This window comes from Uloborus diversus, chromosome 7 (assembly GCF_026930045.1).
Source record: "Uloborus diversus isolate 005 chromosome 7, Udiv.v.3.1, whole genome shotgun sequence".
Classification (NCBI taxonomy): Eukaryota; Metazoa; Arthropoda; class Arachnida; order Araneae; family Uloboridae; genus Uloborus; species Uloborus diversus.
In genome coordinates this window covers 128780892-128797694 of record NC_072737.1, presented here as the reverse complement: position 1 = coordinate 128797694, position 16803 = coordinate 128780892, and the positions used below count along the sequence as shown (strand labels likewise).

General features: G+C 30.6%; 1 protein-coding gene across 1 annotated transcript in view; it reads right to left on the bottom strand.

Moving 5' to 3' along the window:
* Window positions 1–3799: 3799 nt before the first annotated feature.
* The window catches only part of LOC129225574 (uncharacterized), a 243051-nt gene continuing 230047 nt past the window's right edge, over window positions 3800–16803 (bottom strand). Inside the window, exon 3 of the mRNA XM_054860022.1 lies at window positions 3800–3887. The gene's annotated coding sequence lies outside the window, so the exon portion shown is untranslated. The remainder of the gene's footprint in view (window positions 3888–16803) is intronic.

The following is a 16803-nucleotide window of genomic DNA, read 5'->3' as shown; positions in this document are numbered from 1 at the left end:
TTCTTTGGATATTAAATGATACCCCCCCTCCCCTCTTCTTTTGAATAATATCTGAGTGATGAGATAAAGGCAAAGAAAAGGAATTTTTGCGGATGCAGTGAATTTATAACAATTGAGACAGCAGCAAATATGTTCTTTTGCAAAGTGCTTCTTCCATCAGCGTCAAATAATACAAATAGTTAGGGTTTACCTGTTTCAAGTGACGTCAGTGTACAATAAACAAATAATGGTCTTCTCAGTGAAAGTACTTTTTCATATTGAAACCAAAATCGCCAAAATTCAAGCATTGACAACGCAAGAACGTTTTGATTAAAATATGCAGAACTGATGCGCAGAAAGTCAGTAACTAATTTTTTGCTGCTGTCGCATTAGGTGTAGATTTAACTTTGCGTGTTTTCTTTCATTGTTGAGACTGAATCATTCTAGCAAAACTTGAAAGTTGTAGTAGTGCATCAACGCGTATTATAGGAACTCTTCAAGTGAGTGCATTAAAAGTATCCCTTTTATGTTTCCTAGACATTTACTTTTGTGCATTTTCTCTAAAATTAGAAGATTACTAGATTTTTTTCTGAAGCATTTTCTCAGAGTAAAATTTATGTAAAAAATTTAATCATTGCATAGAAAATTGTCACATATCAACTGTAAGTGTTTTCTTATAGAAAAAAATAGATTATAAATATGAAAACATGAAAATGATTCCATAAAATAATCCTAAAAACAATTCTATAAAATACCCTAACTGTACTTCTCAGCGATCACGAAAATAGCACATAACTTTAAAAAAAAATAATAATACTCTTTATTATTATAACAATGAAGACTTTTTTCAACATTTTAGGAATGTTTCATTAAGCTAATAATTAACAAATTAGCTTTGTCTCTTTTTGTGTATTACACGAAAAAGAGGAATAGACGACTCAATTTAAACGAATTGAAATTAATTTGAAATATTCAAATACAAATTATAAAGAGAAAGATATGTAAATAACTGATTAGAAAAGACCTCTTTACAATTGAGATCGAAGTTCGTTTTCCAAAGTTTTATTTTCAAATCTATATTCAGTTTGTTGGTTTATTTTAAACATAAAACAAAAATTAGTTATTCATATTACAGCTTTAAAATATCTGCTGAAACTCTAAGAGTAATTTGCTTCATTACACTAAATATTTTTTTTGCTTAATAACTAAAACTTTCAACTTCATGGAATTTTAGAATTCAAAGGACGATTTAAAAATTTTGCGTGCATCATTGGACCGTATTTTCAGGAAAATTTGAAGAGAACAAATTTAGTTATGAATTATTATGTCAACCATAATAATAAACTACACGTTTTTAAATATAAAACACTTGATTGTTCAGGCTTTTAAATGTAAAGTTTTATTTCTACTTTCATATTAAACAGGTTGGTATCTTAATCGTCAGAACTTGAAATTAGTATCAATTACAAAAAAAGTAGGGGAATGTGAGACAAAGTGAAATGGTGAAGTATTTACTTTGCTCTTAGCGCCATCCATCTAGTACTATTCTAACTATGAAGTAACATATGTAATTTATTCCACTTCAGGAAAAATTACTTCTAAAAATCATAGAATATGATAATAAAAGCAACTTTCAATAATTGAAACTCATACTGTAATATTTGTTGTAAGTCGAAAATTATTTTCACTCTTTTACTAGCTCACTTATTTATCCTCATACATTAATTAATTAATTTATTTAATTATTCTTTTTTTCAGTATCTTTAGATTTATTTGTTCAACCTTTTCTTTTCATGCAAAATATAATCGAATAGAAAATGTTTATTACAAAAATATTTCCCTTTTCACTTTGCCCCATGAAAAAAAAGTGAAAATTTTCCATTTTTTAAGCGAAAATTAACTGTCAAAATAAAAAAAAAACTTATCAATGCAAGTTTTATTGTAAAATACCCTTTTTCTTCACGTGCCATAATTTTCAGAAAAAATTTCCAATGTGTTCATTTTAAAAAAGTAATTTATCATAACTATTTCACTTTGCCCCACATTTCTGTAATAGGCAGAAAATTATGTAATGCTAGAAATAACAAGGAAAAAAACAGTATAAATGTTGTCTATCTAAAATTATGCATATAACTATCTTAAGAGAGAACTTTCTCTGTTTCAATGAAAATATTTTGAAATAGGACATATAATCTTTGTAAGAAGTTGTTAAGTTTTTGGAATCAAATAGACAGAGCAAAAAAGGAAATTTTATTAGGCACTTGGTGGATGTGTTTATGGTATTTTAAATTATTAAGTTACCTATGGCTTACATAAAAACTTTCCATTCATGCATTTTTTTCAATTACTGAGTTTATCTACATCGAGAGCTTAACACCACACTTAATTACGGAATGTATAATTATTTTCACTTAGTTTTACATCGTAAAAGTTTTCCCATCTTTTACCTAAAAACTATCATGTATTAAGTCAAGACTACCAACAAATTTTTGCTGAAATTTTATTTAGTCAAAGTAGTGAAAGTTATTATAAATTAGATTAATGAAAATTAGAGTTCATTAAAATTTTAATCATTCAAACGGAAACTATTTTTGAGTTTCAAATTGTTCGACAGTTTGTTTTATCTTCTGGACTTGAATAAGAAAATATTCTCATGATAGGAAAATTTTAGTGTTAAAAAAAGCTTTAAAATAAAGAAGTAACTAAAACAATAGCAATGTATTTTTTACAGCTTTATAGTGTAATTGATGGCAGATTTCAAGCCTGAGAAGTTAAATCCGCACGACTTCAAAAAAGCACTGCTTTTTGACGCTGTTAACGTTAATCTGGTTACTGCAATTTAGTAGGTTTTTCTTAAAAAATTAGACTTTTTTTAATAAGACAGTTTTCCATGCCTACCCGATTCTTCATGTAAAAACAGATAATACTATTAAGATCTCTATTTATTAATTTTAAAATTGCTAAAACATTGTTTTTTTCGAGGAAAATTAAAATGTTTTCGTCCTCAGTCCTTTGTAATCTCAGCAAAACATAAATCTGATAGTTTGGAAACATAATTCTAAACAACAAGTATGGGCAAAAATATCTCAATAATATGTCAAATGTTTTTTTCGTCAACCATTGCTCGGAGCATAGAGGCCCTAATATCGCTTCACTCGGTACGTTCACTTAACTCTGCGTGCATTTCAGCCTGCGAACTACACATCATTCACGGGAAAGATAGCCTAGATGCAAGCAAAAAATTATGTCATTTGGCGAACTCAATCACTTGCTTGCCTTGGAAAAGAATGAATTGGGGCCAAGCAGACAGCATACGCGAATCCTATCAGTTAACTTTTTTTATTATTATTCAAGAGAAAATCAACGAAAATGGCATAGCGGCAAATCTTCTGGAAACCTTTTTGTTTACTTTCGGCCTATGTATTCCTTGAACAAAGTTTAGTTCATCGGCTGACCTCCCAAGTAAACGGAGATGACCGTTACTGTTATCAATTGAACAAAGGCGCTGATTCACTCAGAATGGAGTGAACCGTTCGGAGTGAAACGAGAGTAGGATACCAGGACAACCAACAAACAGAACACGAGATTAAGGCATCGGTTTTTATCATCTTAAATGTTTTTACTTTATATATATTATGTATGTTAAAAAAATGCATTTTTAAGGAAAGCTGCACAAACTCTGTACAGTTGTGTGAAAGAGGGAAGTTTCTGTTAAAAAACTACTTTTCGTAAGGGGGTTGTCGAGGTTCTTGTTTATAAAACTAATGGGGATCGAGACGGAGTTCTCCTTATATTTTTAATTCTTTTTTTCCTGGCTGCTCTCATCGATTTGCATCAAGGATAAGACGATCGTCTGCTACAATGCCACACCAGGAAATGTGAGCTCTTCTTCCTCCATTGAAGAATTCCTGTAAATAAACAAAAACACGAAATTTAAATTTTCAATCAATATCACTATCTTCTACACACAATAAAAAAGGATGTGTAAATCTTTAGCTGAATAGAAACGAAACCTATAACTGCATGTAATTCATATTGTTGTTTTGTGTAACTTTGATGTTTTTAAAATAAGCATTTCTTATTTGTTAAAAAAAAATTTAAGAAAAACAAAAAAAAAAAACAAAAAAAAAAAAAAAAAAAATAGAGAAAGAAAGAAAAGTAAAAGAAAGAAGAAAATAAAGATATCGAAGTAAACTTTGGCGAGAAAAAAAATTATATTGTTAAATAAATAAAAATATTAGTTGTTTCAAAGCTTTAAATACCAGGTTTTTAAATAAAACGTTTATTTATTTAAGTAATAGCATTTAGAATTAATCTTTGAAATGTTTTTAAAGCCCCCCTGATCCCATATGCCATGCATTAAAGTATTTATGTCCATATATTATTCATCAAATCTAGAAAAAAAATCCTGTGATTTTATCCTCTTTTGCTCACAGATTTTACTCAATGTAACTGAGTATTGTAGTCCTCAGAATAAAGCGTAAGCGAACAGAAGTAACGAGGACTCGGTCTTGACATTAGACGTTTTTTTTTTTAGCTGTTTAAATAAATTGCGCTGACAAACACTCAAATCCCTAACGGTCATATGATATGTTACAACAACAATATATCAGGTTTTTACGTGTTAAACCCATGTAACGACATCTTTAAATCGAAACAATTTGGTAACGGGAGGGGGCTGTTATCATGGTTTGAGAAAGTTTCTGTCTGGACTTAGGTAACCTAAATAGCTGCAGACCTTTTCATCAGGCCAACAGGCGTCCGTCACGCTCCCACTTGCTGTATTCATTTGAAGATAACTCTATTTTACGTACTATACATTAATGTTAAACCTCTTCAAATAAATATAATAAAAATAAAAGATTTTTTATAGGTCTATTTAGAGTTTTATATAAAATATATTAATATTTAATTTAACATAATAAATGTAAAGTAAAAATTCTATATGATGAAAAGTTTCAAATTTCAGAATTTGTCATTTCCAAACATTAAATTGTTACAGTTTTCTTTACTAATAATAAAACTGAAAATCTCTCTGTCTGGATATCTCTCTGACTGGATCTCTGTCTGTCAGGATCTCCGTGAGCCTAGACCGTTAGGCCAATTTTCATGAAATTTGGCACAGAATTAATTTGTAGCGGGGGGGGGGGGGGTGCACCTCGAAGCGATTTTTCGAAAATTCGATTTTGTTCTTTTTCTATTCCAATTTTAAGAACATTTTCCCAACCAAAATTATCATAAGATGGACGAGTAAATTACCAAATTATCATAACGTGGAACCGTAACATCGGCAAGCCAATTGGCGAGAAATTCATCGTCCAATATTTGTAAATATACAGGCTAACCAAAAAGCCTTTTAATTTTCTACTACGGGCAAAGCCGTGTGAGTTCCACTAGTATAACATAAAGAAGTAATTAACGACATTTTCTATTACTCAAAAATAATTTGTAAACTTCAAGTTTTACTTAAAAACGAAACATGGATTTGAAATGCAACTGTTATTTGATGCATTTTACAACAGTTGGCATTTTCCAACATCTGTAGTTTTGATAAACCTAAAAGTTCCGAACGAATCTCTGGCAATTATTTGGATTGGCAGCACTCGGAGGAACCTGTCATCACACATCCGAAAAGGCAATTATTTTAAATACTACGAGCCGATCGATGATTGGCTGCAGAAGGGTAGAGAGAGAAGTTTTTGAGAGTTGTCAAGCAATACGAGAATCTTGAGAGCAAAAGAATTTTCATTTCATAAATTAAAGGGATTTTTATCTGAGTTGGGTTAAAACAAGCAATAAAAGAAATATTTGAGCTTTTTTGGTTTCTGAGTAAAAAGTTTGGTGTTATGGAAATGTAATTAATTCCTAACATGATACAAAATAGATTTTATAAATTACAATAGTGGTGAAATTATATTGTTTCTGATTATTGTACATGCTAAAAATTTATAAATATTTTACTGTTTCGAGCTCTATTTTATGGTATTAGGGGCACCAGAAAATAATTTGTTTAATTTTTTTAGAACAAAAATTTTTTAGCAACTTTTTATTTTTAAGCAGTGGTATAAGTATCATCTTTTTTAACAACTTTTTGCCATTTTCAATTCCGGATCAATGAAAATCAATCGTTTTTTTTAGCAAAATGCCTGGAGATTGCATTTTGATCAGCAGCTGAATTTTCATGTTTTTGTCGCACAGCTTTTGGATTAAAGGGAAACCAGATGGATCAATGTCGGGTGAGGAAATCCACCCCAATTATATATTTTTTCCAGGGTTCGTTTAGAGCAGCGTGATCTTGCTCAATCGTGTTCCAGAACTACGCCTTTTCACTTGACTTGGCTTGAATAATTTTGCCCGATAATACGCCATCTGATTTTCTATTTGTTTCTCTTTATTTCGGTCGCTACGTGACAAAAAACGCGAAAAATTGGTTGATATCCAAAATGCACCAGATATATTAACCCATAAACCAATTTATTTTTACAGTCTCGGAATAGAAAGTTTGCTCACTAGATGACCAAAAGCAGTTCATAATGAGGGTAGTTGCACCTGTGTTCAAAATAAAAAAATATTATGAGTTTTGGATTTATAAAACGCTTCATTAATTTCCTGTCCCACTGAAAATTTTGTAATTTTCCCTTTGTTTTTGCATTTTAATTACCTTAAAAGATGACTTACAAGTATTTCTAAATCAGTTACTTTTGTTTATCTTTTTTAACTTTTCAAGATTATTCACTAATTACTAGCAAATGCAATTTCAGCACATTCTATTCAGTTTTTAGTACTGAAAAGTGAAAAATTCCCTCTGAAATCAGAAAAATGCGAAAGATATTAGAAGAAAGTTTTGTGATGATTACAACATACTAGTATCGTATCTTACCACAATTCTCCATTAGAACAATATAAAATATTTAAACTTCTTCAAATTGCTAGAATTGAAAGTATTTAATATGATACGGAGACTAGTACAGCGTGTAAAATCATAGTTTTAAAATACAACACTTCAATACAAAAAGTAAGTAAAGTAGGTGCGTGTAATAAGGCCTACCTAAGGAAGGTTTGAAATAATATGAAATCCATGTATCCGAATCAACAAATTGTTATACTAATTAAACATACAGATCAATTACTACAAGAAACTAACAAAAAATCACCAGTTTTGTTGAAAACAAGCATGAAATAAAACATTTTTAAAAACTTTGTCGTTAGGCCTTGATATACTATGGTAGGAAAATGAGGCCAAAGAACCATAACACTTTTAAATAATCAAAATAAGCTTCTAGCATTGATAATTGAGATTAATTTTAATATATATGCATTAATCATATGTTTAAAATCTTAAAAATAACAAAAAATTCCTTTGTTTAACAACCGCACGCATTTCTTATGACACTACCTGCCGAATTTTAGATATAGTCTCATGTCATTCATTTTATCCTCTCACAAGTGTGTAACAGTACCAAATAGCATTGTTTTCTTTAGTATTTTCTTCATTGAGGGTTTACGCCTTTTTTTATTTTCTTCTCCTTCTTGTTTCTGCCAAACAAGTCTTTGATGACTGGGGTTCTCTGATAATTAATGGCTTTTCTTATAACAATCGGTGTTTTTTTTTTCATTATTTTCTCTTGTGTAGGCATAAGCTCCTGAAATGCTGTACTTTTTAATGGAGCGAGTCAAACATTGTCTTTTTCATCGTCTGAACTAGAACCGTAAACCATGTGACAAAACTTTTCAGAAGGTCGGCTTGGGGTACAATTATAACACTGAACCAATTAGTAAATGGTCGTAACTACTTATAAACATCGATAATGTATTTAGAAAGATTTAAAACAAGATGTAAAACTGACAAACATTGTTACAGAAACCAAAGAGTAAGGTCTACAGTCAAATTTGGTTGGCCTTATTAGCCGCTGGAATCATGTACAAAGAAGTACACATAATTACAATAACTGGTTTATATATATATATATATATATATATATATATATATATATATATATATATATATATATATATATATATATATATATATATATATATATATATATATATATAATTCTGACATCAAAGATCAATAGAAGCATTGACAACACCAAACTGAAGCGCAAAACTATATCTAAAAGTGTAATAGTACAAAAATTATTTCACATTCAGTCGGACGATTTTTTATTATTCGTGTTGCACAATAGGGTGTATCGAAGAAAACTTTTTTCGAAATTCAATTTGTCAAGTTGATAAAACAATGCTTCTATCGACAGACATATTACATAAAATTTTTTATCCGAATCAAAAAATATTTAGGTGTTAAATTTTTCAAGTTGAAAAATGCCCACAATAAAGCCGGAGGAAAAAGTAAGGAAAAAAAACTGTCATTAAAATTACATAGGTCTCCCGCATTTGTTCTAAAGTTCCGTGATTTTCACAAAAAAAAAAAAGCATTTAACAAGGCCAAGTGGCTTGGTTAGAAATAGTGTTCCGAATCCCGAAATCCAGATCCTGAATCCTCTGAGATCCCGCAGGACATTTTGCGAGGTTAATCCCTTGGGATTGATAGCAAAATCTCGCAAGATTTCCAATCCCGCAAAGATTTTCTATACAAAGGTTTTCCAACTTTTACCGCTCATAAAACGAATATTTTCGCAAGCATCATTTGAAGTTTGAATCACCTACCTCGTATTTCTGCAAGTAACACTTTGTGTCTCATATGATGAACGATGAAAGTATTTTTGTCTTCTCATTCGAGGTTTCAGGTTTCAGTTTCTTACGTTCAACAGTTGAGAAAATGCGTAAATATTATAAACGTTTTCGAAAATCGTCACTAAAATTCACCCATAAATTTGCGCTTTAGAAAGACTGATAAAGTGCAGTGCTGGAACAACCAGATTTTTTTTCCGAAGAAGAAAGCAATAAAAAAACTATCATTATTTATGCTCTCTAACCTGTAACAAGTGCCTGCCGATGTTTTTGTCGCCATGAAGCAGATATTACAAATGTGGGTGGTACCTTAAAAATTATGTTGGATCAATTAGATGACAAATCTTCAAGATTCGGCAAAGAGGCGACAAAAACTTGGATGAAACACAGGATGACTCGAAGTACGTTAAGTTTTTGAATTAAAAACTTTTACTGAGACTGTGACTTGGTGAAACCTATCAGCGTTCACTCTCTGCTGTAATGAATCAAATACACTGATATACAATGACCAACGTTAATGTTGCTAAATTGGATACATCAGTACACAAATCAAAGGTATCGTAATTGTCCGAAATTTGCAGTTCTTGAGCAAAAGCCAAGCATAATTCTCATAAGAAAAGAAAGATATTAGAAAACTTATTAGTAGGTCATGAGAATTAAGGAGATATTTTGTAAAATGTCCACAATTATTTAAACTCTAAAACTATTTGCTGTGGAGCCATAGTCCGCGTTTTCATCAATCGCATTATTTTTTGGGGAAAAAACCCCTTCCCATCCAATCCCATACGAAGCGAAGGGCACACTTTTGTGTACCAAACCATAGTTGCTTATTATTAGATGACTTTTCAATAGTTTACAAATGGTGTATTGAAAAAGTCTCGAGCAAAACTCACGTATCCTTTTAGAGCCATTGAAAAACAGTAGTGTGGAAAAAGCTTGATATAATATGATAATACACATAATATTCTATAGATGTTTTGGTGTTTAGTGTTTTATACTTAATAACATACTTCTGTGCAATAAAATGAAAACGATGTTTACAAGGTTATTTTATAACCTTTAATTTTTTTTAAACTTCACAAAAGTAATCTTAAAATATAATCATGAAATAAATTCAAATAATTTTTATTTATAAAATATAAAAAAATGTAGTAAAAATTCTTTATTTACGAATAGATTTTTAAATCAACATTTAAAAAAAAATATTTTAAACATAATACATTTATATTGAAAATTCTAACTTGAACTTTTAAGAAAATCTTATTTTTGCATACTATGCGGGACCCTAAATACAGCATTAAAGCAAAACCTTTTATTTGTCGATAATTCCCGTCTTTATTACTCACAAATTTTCAGCTTCTAAAAATTTAAACATTTTTTCTGTTATACAAAATAAAATTTAGAAAAAAATGATTTTTTGAAGAAAATTATAAACTCTCTTTAAGCCTCGTGCGGGACACTTGAATATTTTTTGATTCGGATAAATTTTTTATGCAAGATGTGGGTCGGTAGGGGCAACTTTTCATCAACTTGACAAATTGAATTTCGAAAAAAAAGGTTTTTCCGATACATCCTATTGCACAACCGCACCGCGCAAACGAATCGCGTCGCACTGGTCGCAACAAGTCAGCAACATGTCGCGACCAGCATGAAAAGCCATCTATGAGTGTTAGCTACCTACGAGTGCGTCCTTCAGTGGATACGAACATTTTAAATTGTAGTTTTTTTGTTTAGGTTTTATTAGCCGACAGGCCTTAATACACGCACCTACCTTACACAATAAAAGATTGAAATCAAGTAACAATACTGTAGAAATAGCATGCAGTTCTGAATTATTTATCTTGATTTCAGTTTATACCAGGGCAAAAAAGAAGCTTATATAAATATGTAAATAACATAACCAGATGTTCGTAACGGAGCTCTAACGTCAAAACATTACTAACTGTTTCATAGCCTTTAATTATCAAATATCATTATTATTTTTTACATAAACATGCATTTTAGGGAGTTGCCTCCCCCCCCCCCAAATCACATCAATTTTTTTCTTAAGAAATATTGAATAAAAACCAGATCAGAGACCTAATAGATTAACGAATAAATACCTTTGTGCTGAAAATTCAAAAAATCAGTAATCCAACGTCAGAAAGCACAAATATTGCAAAATATTGCAGACACGTGTTTCGGTGTTACAAGGAATACCTTTTTCAATGCAAAGAAATGTGAGCTTCTGGATGAAAAATCATCGGAGAAAAGCAACACGGTGGAACAGGAGATAGTATAAATATCAAAAACTAGAAATTAAACAAAACAAAAAAGATAAAATGACACCTGGAGGCAAAATTTATTATATAATTCCATCAGGAAAAAAACCGTTAAGTAATAAATTTTCCAAGAAAACCCATAAACAATGCAAAAAGTCCAAAAATGAAACCACTCTGAATAAATTAGCAATAAAACTTGTGCTCTGGCCAGCAAACCTTCTTTTTCTAAGCTTATTGCTCTTATTGAGAAAGCTTTTAAATTTAGTGCCTTATCATCCAATCAAAAAGATTGCGTTAGGCATCTTATTGCTTCTAATGTGGACTTTAATTCTAGAATTTCCAATCCCGTCTTTACTAAAACTGTTAGTCGTACTGTAAAGAATTTAATTTCTAATTCAGATATTGTTGTTACCAAAGCTGACACGGGTGGTCAAATTGTTGTTCTTGACAAATCATCTTATGTTGACAAAACTAATGATTTGATTTCTTCGGGTCCATACTTAGAGATTTCTAAAGATCCGAGTGAAAATGAGTTAAAGGCTATTTCTTCTGCTGTCAAGTCTGTTCAGTCTATTCCATTAAATGTTAAACGCTCTGTTATTCCTTCTATTGCTAATTGCGCTAGATTTTATGCTTTACCTAAGGTACATAAAGCAGGCATTCCTTTCAGGCCGATTGTTTCCAATATTGGTAAGGCTTCTTATAAACTTGCAAAATATTTAGTCTCTGTGTTTTCTCCTCTTATGAGTCATAATGTATTCACTGTAAAAAACTCTATCGATTTTGTCAAAAAAATTCAGAATTGCGTTCCAAATAATTCTTTTATGGCTTCTCTTGATGTGAACTCATTATTTACGAACGTTCTGGTCGAGGGTTCATTGTTATGCCTTCAGAGTAGACTGTCTGAATTTCATTTTACTTCTAAGGAAATTGAGGATTTAGTTTTCCTTACTCATACTTGTCTAAAGCAATGTTCCTTTGTTTTTAATGCTAAATTTTATACAATGTCGGATGGTTTGGCAATGGGAAACCCACTTAGCCCCATCCTTAGTGATATTTACATGCATTACTTTGAGCTCAAGTTGTTTCAGAAACTACAGTTTCAATTCTATGTTCGCTATGTTGATGACTGTTTTGTTCTTATGAATCACGATCAACTACGCATTGATGATGCTTTATCTATTTTAAATTCCATTGATCCTCATATTCAATTCTCTTGTGAAAAAGAACAGAATAATTGCCTTCCATTTCTGGATGTTCTCGTTTCTCGAACTGAGTCCGGTTTTGAAACTACAGTTTATCGCAAACCTTTTGCTGTTTCATTACCCCCACATAGATTATCATCTCACCCTCCTAATCAAAAATATTCAGCTTTCAACACATTTGTTTATCGTGCAATGAATATTTGTTCTTCACCTGAGCTTCTTAATGCAGAACTCAACTATTTAAGAGCTGTGGCTGTTGATAGAGACTATCCGCCCACCTTAGTTGATTCCATTTATAAAAAACTTTGCAAAAAATCTCAAAATATTGCTTTTAATAGAACTTTTAACACTAAGAATTTAGTTGTTCTGCCTTTCTTCCCTGGTATTAGTTTTCAGGTTGCTAAGATTCTGAAGCGATTCCAATTCCAAGTGGTATTTTCTCCTATTAATAAACTTTCTTTCTCTTCTCTTAAAGATCCTATTCATCCTCTTAATTGTTGTGGGATCTATAAAATTGTTTGCAATTGCAGACTCGGATACATCGGACAGACCCGCCGTTCTTTGAAATTTCGGTTAAAAGAACATCAAAACTATGTGAGGAAACAACAGCTGAATAAATCCAGTATTGCCCAACACTGTTGGGAATCAAATCATTCTTTCGATTTTAACTCTTATCAAATTATCCAGAAATGCCCCAATTCGTTGGATCTTGATTTTTGGGAGTCTTTCCACATCCTGAGGAACCGTTCTAATTTAGTCAATGATCTTACTGCAATTCCCTATTTTTGTTCTGTGTGGACTCCTTTTTTAAAATTGGTTTAGTTTTTATATTATTTTTTATGTAAACGTCGTACATTTCTTACTTTTTTTCTTTTTTTTTCATTTTTTCCTTTCTTATTTCGTTTTGTGATTAACCAATTCCAATATATTTATCCTTCACTTTGTTCTTAAATGCATTTCTCCATTTGATACATTGCTTTCATACATAGTTTTTCCCGCTGGTAAATTTATTGCTAATTTATTCAGAGTGGTTTCATTTTTGGACTTTTTGCATTGTTTATGGGTTTTCTTGGAAAATTTATTACTTAACGGTTTTTTTCCTGATGGAATTATATAATAAATTTTGCCTCCAGGTGTCTTTTTATCTTTTTTGTTTTGTTTAATTTCTAGTTTTTGATATTTATACTATAGTAGGGTACTTATGAGAGTTCTGCAACAGGAGGCGGTGGCGATGGTATGCATCTGCAATCCGCCTCCCCCTCCCACTCTTCCTCCCTCCACTTCCTCCCCACCCCCTCCCGACCTTGGGGTTGACCCTCCCCACAACCGGGGCCGCCGCGAGAACCCGTAGAAGGTGACGAGGGTTTTTCCCGCGTTTTAGATATTTTTCCCGCGTTTTCGGACTTAGAATATTTTGAACTTGTTGTCATGGTATCCACAAAGTTTTTACTTTTTGGATGGCAACACTTGTTTGAGTTTCGGTTTTGGAATGGCAACACTTGTTGTCATGACAACCAGAGTTTTTAGTTTTCGGTTGGCAACACTTGTTGCTATGTTTTAACTTATGCTATGTTTAACGTCGGTGGCGCCATCTATTGAGATATTTCCGGACTTTGAATATTTCTGCGAATTTAATTATTTTTATTTTTACAGAGTGTCGCTGCTGGGAATCGAACACACGATCTCCAAAAGGTCTTAGTAGCTGTCAGATTTAGACACGCGCAAACTGACCAAGCTACTAAGACCTGAGTGTAAGCACGTTAATTATCATCTCAATATAATTTTCACATGTGCTAAATGCTCGTGGCGTCATCTATTGAGACTTTGAAGATTTTCCGTGATTTTTTGGACTTGGAAATTTTTTTTTTTTTTTAAATCTTCGTTTTTAGGGAATGGCAAAATGTCGCAATTGTTGCCATGACAATGTGTGATACTTTTTGCCATACCATCCAAAAGTCTTTTGATCTTTAATTATTTTCGAGCGTTTTCAAACTTGAAATATTTTTCGAACTTTATTTTTTTTTTCAGGTATTTTAGAATTCAAATATTTTTTACATTCAAGTCTTAGACTATTTTGACGTCTTTCGTTCTTTTGCTTATTTTCGAGCGTTTTCAAACTTTGAATATTTTTCACAAGTTAGATTTTTCTTTCATGCATTTTTGGACTAGAAATTTTTTCACATCCATACATTTAGGATTTCGATTATTTTTTCTAGTTAGGTCTTTGACTATTTTAAAGCTCTTTTGTCTATTTTTAGCAATTTGTAGACTTAGTTTATTTTTATACCTTTTGATTTCTAATTACTTTTTCATCTTTTATTCATTTACAAGTGTAATCGACTTTAGCATTTTTCCAACTTAAACTATTTTTTTCATCATTTAGGAGTTCAATTGTATTTTCATACATATTTACACTTAAAATATTTTTCGAATTTTGATTTTCTTTTTCATGCATTTCAAACTTTATCATTTTTACAACTTTGATTCTTTGCACGAATTTCAAAACTTGCAATCAATTTACTCTTAGTAGTAATTAACACTTATCATTAACAAATTTTCACGAATTTTAAAAATCAACTTAATTAATTTTTTCCAGTAAGCAAATTTCGCACTCAAGTTACATTTCATCACTACATATGCTTTTCAAGAGATTCATTTAATTTATCACATTTTATTTAATCAACTCCAATAATTATTTTTTGATTAGTATTTAACTTAGTCATTTCATCGCATAGTATTTTACTTTATTATTTTTTTTCATACAAGCACTCTTGTTAGAATAAAACAAAATTTTCATGAATTTGAATCACTTTGACTATTTCATTTTCCCAATAATATTTTATTTTACTTTAACATATTCTCACGCGTTTTACTATTTATCATTCATTTACCAAAGTGATGAAAAATGTTCCCGCTATTATATTCAAAATACAACTCTTTCAATATAGTTATTTTCCAAGACGAAAGTTAACAAGTTTTTTCTAAATTATTACTTTACAGCCAACTAATTTCATTAACAGAGTTTTCAATACAATTTATAAATTTCAGTTTTATTTATTAATTTTTCATTCGCATGCAAATAAATTCAAAGTCGCAAATTTCATTCAAGTCGGCTTCAATTTTGTATAACTGAAGAAGCTTCCAACAAAACACTCCCACATCACAACCAAGACTTACAAAAGATATTTTTACAAAATTTCAAATCATTTCAGGAATATACACACTCATAGAAAATCCCCAACAAAATAAAATAAAAAGTTGGCTTAACACAATTTAAGACCTATCACAAGTACTATATTTGCTCCTTTTAAAGAATTTTCATTAAACTTCGTATTAATTTAATGCTAGTTCATGATCAACATAAACAGATAGGAACAGACACACACAATCTTCGTGAAAAAAAAAAAACCCGGAAACAATAGTAAATTTATCATACGAAGAAAAAAATATTTTAAAGTCAAAAATCCAACCTTTGTAGGAAAAGACTCCTCAAATACTTATGCATTGATGCATTATTGAAGATAATGAATAATATTACAAAATATGCGTCGATTTTAAATTTAACAACGGCATAAAATGTAATATTATCCAAACTTCATTTCCATGCCTTCCTAGAATGTTCTGACTGCAACCAACACTCTCTTCGCTAAGCGTCCATCCACATCGAAAGCACAACGGATAATGAAAGATGAAACTTAGGCTTATCTCAGATTTTATCTTATCATAGTGAGTCATGGAATTCACGTGGTAAGATTTCAACTCAATACTAACGGCTGTAAACACATGTGACCTCTTTTATCGCTGATAAAATGTTAGATATCACAACAAAACCATTTGTAATAATCTTATCGCCCAAAAACTTAATTAAAGAAGATACATCGATTTAAATCTTTATTTGAAACTAATTTCCTAATTAATTTCAAAACCACTGTCGACGATTTATTTATTTTTTATTTTTTCCCGAACTTGAACTGTCTACAAAGTTATTCTATTCTATTCGTTTCTCATGCACACACGCACACACACACACACACACACACACACACACACACACACACACACACACACACACACACTTAAAGACTTAATTTTTTCTATTCGCAATCATTCCACCATAACATTTTACATTTTCAAAAAGACCATAGTTATTACTTTTTTAAACTGAGTTGTTTTCCAATGATTATTTCACTGTGGAGATTATTTTCAGTGCGTTCTTATTCTTTTAATAGTTTTCACCAATTAAGCATTACAATTATTTATTCTTCCAAAAGCATAGCGATTTTCACATTTCCAAAAAATATTTCTAGTAATTTTATTTTTACAACAGCGAATTCAATTTCCTTAGAAATTTTCGAATGTATTTTGTCATATTAAAACGAATGCATTATTCAAGTTATACATATGTACATGGTGTAGCAATCAACCTTGAATGAATAATTGCAGGTCTTAACATATAAAAAAAATTTCAACTTGTAAGAATATTTCTTTTTTTTTTTTTTTTTTTTTTTTTTGTTTCAAAACAATATTTTTTCAAACTTGTAATATTTTTCTACTTAGAAAATGAAATCAAATATTTTTTTTTCTTCAATTATATAAAATGTTTTTAAGAATTAATTTCTCAAACTTGTAATGTATTTCCACTAATTAAAAAAAAATCAATTTTT